The sequence below is a fragment of the Corvus kubaryi genome, unplaced genomic scaffold (assembly GCF_017639235.1).
Source record: "Corvus kubaryi isolate FWS band 111438036 unplaced genomic scaffold, C.kubaryi_AGA036_p1.0 37209, whole genome shotgun sequence".
Lineage (NCBI taxonomy): Eukaryota > Metazoa > Chordata > Aves > Passeriformes > Corvidae > Corvus > Corvus kubaryi.
The window spans coordinates 194,145-204,630 of NW_024581060.1; positions in this window are offsets into that span (position 1 = coordinate 194,145).

Below are 10,486 nucleotides of genomic sequence, written 5' to 3' on the forward strand. Positions count from 1 at the left end.
ACAGCTCAGGGACAGCCACACCTCAGGGACAGCCACACCTGAGGGACTGTCACACCTGAGGGACTGTCACACCTGAGGGACAGTCACACATGAGGGACTGTCACACCTGAGGGACAGACACACTGTAGGGACTGTCACACCTCAGGGACTGTCACACCTCAGGGGCAGCCACACCTGCCTGCTCAGAGAGGAGCTGCAAGGAGACCCAGCTGCGGCTCCTTTTGCCCTCCCATCGCTGTGCTGGCAGCGAGCCCCCTACTTCCCTGTGGGTTTAGAGGATGGACCTTCAGCTTGGCAGGTGAAATGAAGGTCTCAGGCCAATGCCACGACCTCCTGCTGTGTCCAGAGTTATCCCTGCAGTGACCAAGCTGCAGTTCTGAGTTCTCTTCGCTGCAGTTTGCCTGTGTCCATGTTCAGCTGCATCCAGGATAAAACAAACTGCTTTCCCACCACTGAGCCACTCAGTCCAGAGATGTTCTTGTGGCCACTGTCCGCACGTGCTGCCTGCCCCGTGTCCCTGCTCAGGGCAGGAGCCACCTGGAGCATCCCCCAGCTGCTTTCACCCCCTCGTTTCAAACTGGATGCCAGCATTTCACAAAGCCTATGGTATTCCAGGATTTTTCTTGGCCCCAGCCTGTGTGGCAGGGGAGCAGAACTGCTGGAAGGAGGTCACAGTGCTCTGCAGCTCCCTGTCCCTGCCCGAGATCCCGGTTCCCACATTGCAGCCTCAGGAATACCCGCGGGGATTCACCCTGAGCACTCCCCTCGGGGACCGGAGTGCCTGACACTGCCACAAGGAAATGCTTTGTCACCTCCACCGGGTGTCCAACACTGCTCCTTGTCACAGCAGCTCCTTCACGGAGCGTTGTCGCAAATTGTGCCTTAAAATCCAACCAGGGCAAGTTCTCCCTGCAGAACCAGCAGTCCCCTCACCCCCTGGAGTTCCTGCATTAAAATAAAACCAGCTGAGATGTGCCAGCAGCAAACACATCCCAGGGAATTCCAGGTGGGGCCTGGCAAACGCTGCCTGGGGATGCTGGAGAAGGGTCTTGGCTGTGCAGGGAAAAATCCCTGAAAAGGCAGGAGGGACACAGGCTCCATCCAGGTCCCTTTGGCAGCAGCATCCAGGGGTGGGAAGGACTGGGACACAGAGGGAATAATGTGAGAACGGGTCATGGAGGGTCCTGCAGAGGAGCTGGGGCTCAGCGAGGACAGAGGACGCCACTGCTGGACCCTGAATGCCCCGTCCTGTGCGGAGCAGGAGTGAGCAGCTGGGGCAATGATTCGCTCACTAGTGGCGTCAAAGCACGGGGTTGGTTTGGGGAGGCCGGAGATGTCACCACTCATCTTCAAGAAATCATCTGAAAAAGCAGCAGACAGGCTTTGGGCAGGGGCTGAACTCTGACAGTGAGGGCCAGGAAACACCGGTGTGGGAGAAGAGAATGGTGTCATAAAGAACAATAAATGTGTGCATCTACAGCGGAGAAACTGAGGCACAGACAAGCAGCACAGACACCCCAACAACCCCACCCTGGGCATCCCTGGCAGCGCTGCCCAAACGCTCCTGGAGCTCTGGCAGCCTCGGGGCCGTGCCCATTCCCTGGGGAGCCTGGGCAGTGCCAGCACCCTCTGGGGGAAGAACCTTTCCCTGCTCTCCAGCCTGAGCCTGCCCTGGCCCAGCTCCAGCCGCTCCCTGGGTGCTGTCCCTGGCCCAGGAGCAGAGATCGGAGCTGCCCCTCAGGAGGAGCCGCAGCCCCTGCTGAGGTCGCCACAGAGAAACAACTCAGAGTGCAGAACCCAAAAATCCTCTCTGCACGAGGAGGAAGAGGAGAAGGAGAAGGAGAAGGAGAAGGAGAAGGAGAAGGAGGAGGAGGAGGAGGAGGAGGAGAAGGAGAAGGAGAAGGAGAAGGAGGAGGAGGAGGAGGAGGAGAAGGAGGAGAAGGAGGAGAAGGAGGAGAAGGAGGAGAAGGAGAAGGAGGAGGAGGAGGAGAAGGAGAAGGAGAAGGAGAAGGAGAAGGAGAAGGAGAAGGAGAAGGAGGAGGAGGAGGAGGAGGAGGATGAGGAGGAGGGTGAGGAGAAGAAGGAGAGTGAGAAGGAGAAGGAGAGTGAGGAGAAGGAGGAGGAAGAGGAGGAGGAAGGCTGAAGCCCTTCCGCAGCCCAAGCCCTTTGCACTACTTCTCCAAAGGACAAGGACAAGAGAGCTGGGGCCGGGCTGATCCCCGGGAGAGGCTGCGATCGCTATCTGGGCACGCTGCGCCCGTGGGGGCATCTCGAGACAGATTCCACAGGAGGCTCCCCGGCCAAGCGCCGCGTGGCAGGGATTCTGCAGCTACTTGCAGCCAGCCATCGTCGGAGCAGGGAGTGCTCCGGCTCCTGGCTGGTACCTGAGCTGATAATTGCTCAGAAAAATTAAGGGTTGGGTAATTCCTCCTGAAATTAATTGCCTTGCTGAGCTGCCGCAGGGCACGAAGGTTTGAAGATGATAGAACCATTTCCCTCTTCAGGATTAAACCCAGGTGGCAAAAGTCCACCTTTGTCACAAAGAGCTTTCGGCTTTGGGGATTTCTCTCCTCTGAATTTTTTTTTTTTTTTTTGCTTTTCTGCTGTTTCTGAGGTGGCTTTGAGGGCCCTTTGGAGCTGTAAGAGTTTATGGGCAGTGCTTTTGTCAGCCCCACCTGATGCTGGCAGCTCAGTCCTCTACAGCAGCTTGCTTTGCTCATTCTAACACTTCTTTTATAAGCAGCCACTACTCCTTGCAAAATGTTTATAAACAGAGGCAGGAAATGAGAAGAGACTCGGAATATTCACAGGCTGGTGTGAAGTCAGCCTTTCTTCCCCTTCATGTGGGCTGCTCTCAGTTCCCTCCTCTCTCTCAGACTGTGCAGCTGACTTGGGGTGAAATCCTTATTTCCCCAGCATGTCTTGATTTTGGTGGCAATTTCTCATCCTCCCTTCTTGTCTCTTGGCTCCCTGGAGAAAGATTCCTTGGGGAGATGGATGCTTTGCCTGTGCTGCCTCCTGCCTTCACCTCCTTACGGAAAGAATATCCTTTTTCAGGAAAAGAAACCAAAAACCCATGGATTCATAAAGAAATGGAGCTGGCACTCCCTGCCCAAGGGAGACCAACTTTATTTGTGTCTCTGCCCTTCTCAAACACCCCCAATGAAGACGTTTTTACCACCCTGCAGGGAAAATATCCCCATACACCACTTTTTCACCCATGGAAATTTCCCCTTTGCTTTGTCTTTATTACCAGCCCCAGTCTTAGAGCCTCTCCACTCAGTTCACATCTTCCACACATGCTGCTCCTTGGGGATGATCTCCAAGTGGTCCAGAGCTCTCCTGGAGTGTCCTGGCCTTTACCACACAGGATCCTGCAGGTCCTTGCAGCTCCTCTTCCATTCATGAGAACCCAAACAGGACTTTGGCGTTACCACACTGGGTCCAAATGCTGGTCTGGGGATCTGCTGCGGCCTCCAGAGCCTCCCGGTATTCCTGAAGGTGTTTATTCCCGAGTGTGAGTGGAATTCCCATCTCAACACCCATCAGTGGGACGCAGCTCTGAGTCAGCCACGCTTTGAGTGCCTCCAGTCACTTGGGAGATAAAAACATCTCCAGATGACAGTTCATGTCCTCCAGGAGAGGTGTCTAAAGGCAAACCCCACTCTGGAGACTCCTTCCCCCAGTAAAACAGCTTCTGGGGTGGTTTTTGTTGTTGTCCTGGGTTGGGGGGGGGTTTCCCCCAACATTTATTGAGTATTTTGAATTTTGCTTAAATCTCCCAAGGTGTTTTCAGGCCCCTCTCAAATTCTTGTCATCCTCAATCTCTATGAGGTGTCCCTGGCTTGCTTATAAGGTTGTGCCATAAAACTGTGAAATCCTCACTAAAGACGAGACTTAACATCTGAGAACTCGGTGATATTAAATCTCACCTGAAAGCCTTCAGCCACTTGTTGGACTTCTGCTGCACAGGGCTTCTCCTGTGCTCATCAAAAGAGAAGAGCCACAGAGAATACTGAGAAGATCTACAGAAAATGCTGTTCTCATAAAGTTCCACATCAGTTGTAGCCTCCCCAGGCAAGATCACAGTAAGAAATTGCCTCACGAGACAAATTTTCTTTAAGGAAGTTGCCTGTGACATTCTCTGTCCCTCCTGTTCCCCCTCCCTCCCCTCAGAGTGGAGGACGTGTCTGGCAGCAGTCAGGTCCCACGCATTCAGGAGGAGAGTGTGCAAACTGGGCTTGGCTGAGGTTTGGATGTTTCCTACAGCATCTGGAATTGGGGTCAATTTGGACCTCAGGTGGGAACTCTGGGGGCGGATCGCAAGGATTTCCTGCTCCAAATTCACAGGCATGGACACAAAGGACAGGCTGGGAGCAGGCTGGGAATGTTCACCTGGAGCGGAGAAGGCTCCAGGGAGAGCTGCGAGCCCCTTGCAGGGCCTAAAGGGGCTCCAGGAGAGCTGCAGAGGGACTGGGGACAAGGGATTCAGGGCCAGGACCCAGGCAATGGCTTCCCAGTGCCAGAGGGCAGGGCTGGGTGGGATCTTGGGCAGGAATTGTTCCCTGGCAGGGTGGGCAGGGGCTGGCATGGAATTGCCAGAGCAGCTGGGGCTGCCCCTGGATCCCTGGCAGTGTCCAAGGCCAGGCTGGACATTGGGGCTGGAGCAGCCTGGCACAGTGGGAGGTGTCCCTGGGGCTGGCACTGGATGGGATTTAAGGTCCTTCCCAGCCCAAACCATTCTGATTCCATGATTCCAAGGAACCGTGCAAGGCACAGCAGAGGAACCTGTCCCCTGCCTGCTTCTGCACCTCCTTTTCCTCATCCCTTCTGTATTCCAGCAAAAGCAAAGCCTTCATAAGCCCAGACAAACCCTGGTCGTGCTCCAGGGCTGAGCTCATGGCAGCAGGCGCCAGCTCTGGTTGCTGGTACCTGCTCCTTCCCCAGCAAACCCCGCTCTCCTCCAGCATCCTGGCTCCGAGCTGCGCTCCAGGAAGGGCAGGAAACCCAGCAGCGCCAAGCAGAGCCAGGGGGGCACGAGCGCCAGCCCCTTGCCAGGGCTGCCCTTGTTTTTCTCGCCCCTGTTTCGCCTTAACCCCGGGTTAATCACCGACGGTTCCGAGTTCCGCTCGCAGACAGGGGAAAGGGAAATGAGCAGGAGGGCTCGGATCAGCCTCTGCCCTGAGCCCCTCGCTGCTTCATTAGCTGCTTTCCATGCTGGGAGGCCGAGGCTGCTCGAGCTGCCGAGGCCAAGAGCCAGTGCCCCCATCCACAGCTCTCAAATTCACTTTGCATTGTTCTCATTTCCCCTCCTCTGAATAATAAAAGCTCTTTGACAGCACCACTGCAACTATTTCTGCCGTAGCTCAGCCTCAGAGTTTTCCAGCTTAAGCCCTTAAATCTGTTTAACCCTTCTCTGTCCGTCTGACTGTCAGGAGGACACAGAGTAATCAAACCACAGAATCGTTAAGGTTGGAAAGGACCTTCAAGATCAACCCCAACAACCAACCAGCACCACCAGCATAATCACCACTAAACCCCATCCTCAAGTGCCACATCCACGTTTTCTGGACACCTCCAGGGATGGTGATTCCAGCTCCTTTCAAGGCTTGGAACCCTTTCAGTGAAAAAATTTCCCCCAATATCCACTCTAAACCTCCCCTGGCCCAGCCTGAGGCCGTTCCCTCTCCTCCTGTCCCTGTTCCCTGCCAGCAGAGCCCGACCCCCCCGGCTGCCCCCTCCTGTCAGGGACTTGTGCAGAGCCACAAGGGCCCCCCTGAGCCTCCTTTGCTCCAGGCTGAGCCCCTTTCCCAGCTCCCTCAGGAATTCTCCAGCCCCTTCCCAGCTCCACTCCCTTCCCTGGACTCGCTCCAGCCCCTTTCTTGTCATGAGATGCCCAAAATTAACACCAAGATTGGAGGTGCACAGGGGACGGGCACTGTCCCGGTCCTGCTGGCACTCCATGGCTGGGACAGGCCGGGTGTCACTTTGTGTCCACCTGGGCACACTCTGGAAAGAACCCAAAGACAGAGGTGGAGCAGAGGTGATGGGCTCTGCCCCTAAGGACAGAGCTTAGACAGCTGAGAGAACTTGGAGGTGCCTGTGGTGTTGCACTTCCAGGTCCTCGTGATGCCTGGAAAACTGGGCGGTGTGGAGGGTCAGGGGGCCGAGCAGAGCCTCGGGGATGCAAACCGTCATTTTTTTCACTCTTCTTCTCCTGATTTATTTCCGAAATCAGAAGAGGTTTCCTTGCAGAGTGGTCTGTTTGTATAAGGCAGTTTGTAACCTCTCCACCAGACTTCACTGGACAAGGAAAAGCCCTCCCACCAAAGCCGAGGGGTGGCCGTGTGCTCTGCTCAGCCCGGAGCAGGAAAGCAAGAACCTGTGAGCAATCACTGCCCTGATAATGCAGAATCCTTTAGGGATTGCTGGGAATGGGAAAGGGATGCTTTCAAAGTGATAGAGGTACCACAATCTCCTCCTTTCCAGTGATTCTGTGGCCCAGACTCTCAGGAGACTGCAGCATCTTTGAATTTTCCTTGAAGTACCTACACCAAGAAGCTCCGTTTTGCTGAAGGTCAAAACGGCCATAAAACCTTGGTGGATTTTGTATTTGGAGCCCACTTCCTTGTGCTGTTCCAAAGACTTTCATGTGGTCTTCCTTTCATGGAGAGAAATCCTCAGGTTCTTTCCAGGCACCCAACCACTGCAAAGGTGTTTTCAAATGAACCATCAAATCCCCTTTGTTTAGGATGCTACAGGACTCAGGTTTTGAACCCAAAAAAGCAGATTCTCTTGAGAGAGGCCAAGGGTTGGTAACAACAGGTCATGAAACGTGTTGGGAAAAGGAAATACTGGTCTGGAAGTAGCTGGAAGTGGGATGTTTGTGGCTGTAAAACGAACTGTGTGCAGTGGAGCCTGTGCCTCTGCTGCTGGGAAACACATTCTGAGTGAATATGTGGGAACTGTGGTTTCCCACCTCACCTGGAGAAGGGAAAGTCCGTGCTGTTCTCCTGGGGATGCAGGAGAGTCATCCCTTGGGGCTGCTGCACCGACAGCCCCAGTGCTTGCAGCAAAGGAGCAGCTGGGGCTCATAAGCCCAGGTGCTCTCACACACAGTGACGTTTCCTGAGTCTGAAGCAGCACAGGGTTAGATTTTGGGGTCAGTCAACTCCATCTGGTACCTCAGAGATAGTGGGAGAAAAAAAAAACCCTAAACAATGAAGATCAAAGAATTTGGATCTACAGAGCAAACGCAGGGCAGGCTGGAGGTGGTTCAAGCTGAAGAACAGACACTTCTTGCACTGCAGAAGACTTGACCTGTCCAAGAGCAGGGCTGCAGGGCCGGGTTTTGTGTGGGTGTGGGTGCCCAGGCTGCCGTTACAATCCTCACTCAATGCTATCTGTGACTCGAGGAGCAGGACTCAGATGCCCAAGTCCTTTTTGATCATCCTCAAGGAGCCAACACCCTGCAGAACAAAGCTTGGTTCTCTTCCCTGAGCATCCAGGCAGGGCTGATCCCGGGTGGAATGGAGCAGGACGAGCCCTGGCTGCTCTGGCTGCTCTCCCTCGTGCAGCCCCTCAAGCAGCTCATCCAACCTGGCACCTGCAGAGTTTCTGCCCTGGGCTCAGCCTGGGGCTGCACTGAGAGGTCGGGGGTCCTGGGCACAGACCTTGAGTGGTCCTGGGCACAGACTTTGCCAAGCTCACCCTCAGCTCTGACACCTCTGCCTGTGGCAGAGAGAACCTTGAAGAGTAGAAGGGACAAATAATGCATTTAACTGGTGGTTGGTAGAGCATTCAGCCAGAACTGGGAGGAGATTTTCCTCTTCCCCCCGCTGGGCTGCCTCCTTTGGTGTGGAGCCACTGTCCCGGCTGTCCCGATGGTGTTGCCAAGTAGCTCCTCAGTGAGAGAGAATCCCAGACTGGTTTGGGTTGGAAGGACCTTAAAACTCATCCCATCCCACCCCTGCCATGGCAGGGACACCTCCCACTGTCCCAGGCTGCGCCCAGCCCCAGTGTCCAGCCTGGCCTTGGGCACTGCCAGGGATCCTGGGGCAGCCACAGCTGCTCTGGCAATTCCTTGCCAGCCCCTGCCCACCCTGCCAGGGAACAATTCCTTCCCAATATCTCACCTAAACCCACTCTTTTTCAGTCTGAAGCCACTGCCTGTGTTCAGGCCCTTGTAAATAGTCTCTCTCCAACTTTGTCATCTCCTTCAGGCACTGGAAGGCCTCAGTTAGGTCACCCTGAAGCTTTCTCTTCTCCCGGCTCTGCCATCCTTTCCACAGCACGGCAGAGGGACGCGATGCCCCGGGTGCTGGAGCTGCCTCTGCAGCCTCTCCACGATTCCTCCCTGCGGTGTCTCCCAGCTGCACAGGCCCCTGTGCCCTGCACAGACTCTGTCCTAAAGCCAGGCTCAAAGGGGAAACCCAGCTTGTGAGACCCCTGTGTCTGCCCACAGCTCCTCTCTGCCACCCCTTGGTGCCCCGAGCCGTGTGAAGGGGTCAGGTGTGCCCCAGGGGCTGCCCAGGCTGCACCCCATGACACATCACCCCATGTTCTGCAGTTTCAAATAACTTTGGGGTGGAACAATCCCTCTCTAATTGGGAAGAGTGTCAGAAATCAGAGAGGTTCTTCTGGCCGAGGACAGTCAGGTGTTTTCCTTCTTCTACCACCTTTGGGATTTCAAGTAATTTGATTTCAATCCTTGCAGGATAACTTTGAGCTGAGATTCAGGGTTTTGACCCAAGATCAGGCACCTGATGCCTGGCAGATGGGAGCTTTGGGGTACGAGCAGCAGGGCGGGTGAACAGTGGGGTGCTTTGTGGAGCACTCACTGATAAAATGGGAGCTGCTGAGGCCCAGCAGGTGCAGCTCCATATGAAATCCCTGGGTAATGGATTGGGAAAGGCAGATTCCTGGCGAGGGAAGTGCCAGATCTCCCTCTTCAGGCTGCAGCTTCTGCCTCTGAGAGGTCACAGTTTATCTGACAAGTGTCACTCACCCCAAACAACAATGTCTCAAGGAAGGAGGGAAACATTCCTTTTGATAAAAAGCATTCACTGAGTGAAGCTGCCCTGGGACTTTGGAAGTCTGTCCTGGAGAAAGTTTGCCGGACAAAGTGCAGAAAAGGGAAAAAAAATGGAGATAAATGCATTTTATCATGCAGGAATTATGTAATGAACAGGTGTATTGCCACCTTTGGCTCCTCTGCACCCTGCCCTCCTGTTTTACACTAGGATTTACACTTTCCCACAGTTTTGCAACTCCAAAAAGCAGCTGGGTTTGCAGAGCAGCTGGAGCTCCACGTGTTTCCCTGCCTTTGTTTGCACAGAATTTGCCCAGAACATCCAGCCCACAGTCCCAGGGAGGCAGAGGTGCTCTGGGATCTGTGCCAGTCCAGGAGCTGTGCAATCCCCTGGAATGCTGTGTGGGCACTGTGTCCCCTCTGTCGCTTTTGGGGTTTGGTGAAATGTTCCTCCTGGCAGCAGCTGGGGACCCCTGGGCTGGGACAGTCCCCGAGAGCTGTGACAGCTCTGTCACCCTGCACAGGAGCTGCAGCTGGAATTGCACTTGGGAAATATCCCCAGCCTCGAGGGATATTTAACAGGGAATATTCCAGCCAGGGGTGCTATCCTGGTTCATTCCTCACGACGTGTCCTGCTGGTTTATGTGAATAAAAATATTATAACGATAAAATTATATGAATAAAAATACAGAAACCTGGAATATTTTGAGATGACACCCAGCAAGCTGGACAAAGAAGGGGGTGGAATTCCATGCCTGAGCACACACTCTGCTGGGAAGGGCTGGGGTCCAGTGGCCCCCTACTGCAGAGAGGGGCACTGGGCCAGGAGATGTGACCGGCTGCTCTCTTTTTGACCCCAAAGCAGCAGTCTGAAGGAGGGAAATTGCACCAGGCCATCAGAGATGGTGCCTCAGGCCAGGACACAGAAATGTGCCCCAGGAGAAGCCTTGCCCTGCTCACACAAACTGCAGGGGTTTGGGGAGGCTCCACAGTCCCACAGGGGCACCGAGCACCCCCAGACCCGTGTGGGAGGGTCCTGCTGCTGGGACTGCTCTGTGCCACCCCCAGGCCCCACTGGGAGGGTTCTGTCCCCATAACTGAGCTGTGCCACCCCCAGGCCCCACTGGGAGGGTTCTGTCCCCATAACTGAGCTGTGCCACCCCCAGGCCCCACTGGGAGGGTCCTGTCCCCATAACTGCTCTGTGCCATCCCAGACCCCACTGGGAGGGTCCTGTCCCCATAACTGCTCTGTGCCACCCCAGACCCCACTGGGAGGCTCCTGTCCCCATAACTGCTCTGTGCCATCCCAGACCCCACTGGGAGGGTCCTGTCCCCATAACTGCTCTGTGCCACCCCAGACCCCACTGGGAGGGTCCTGTCCCCATAACTGAGCTGTGCCACCCCCAGACCCCACTGGGAGGCTCCTGTCCCCGTAACTGAGCTGTGCCACCCCAG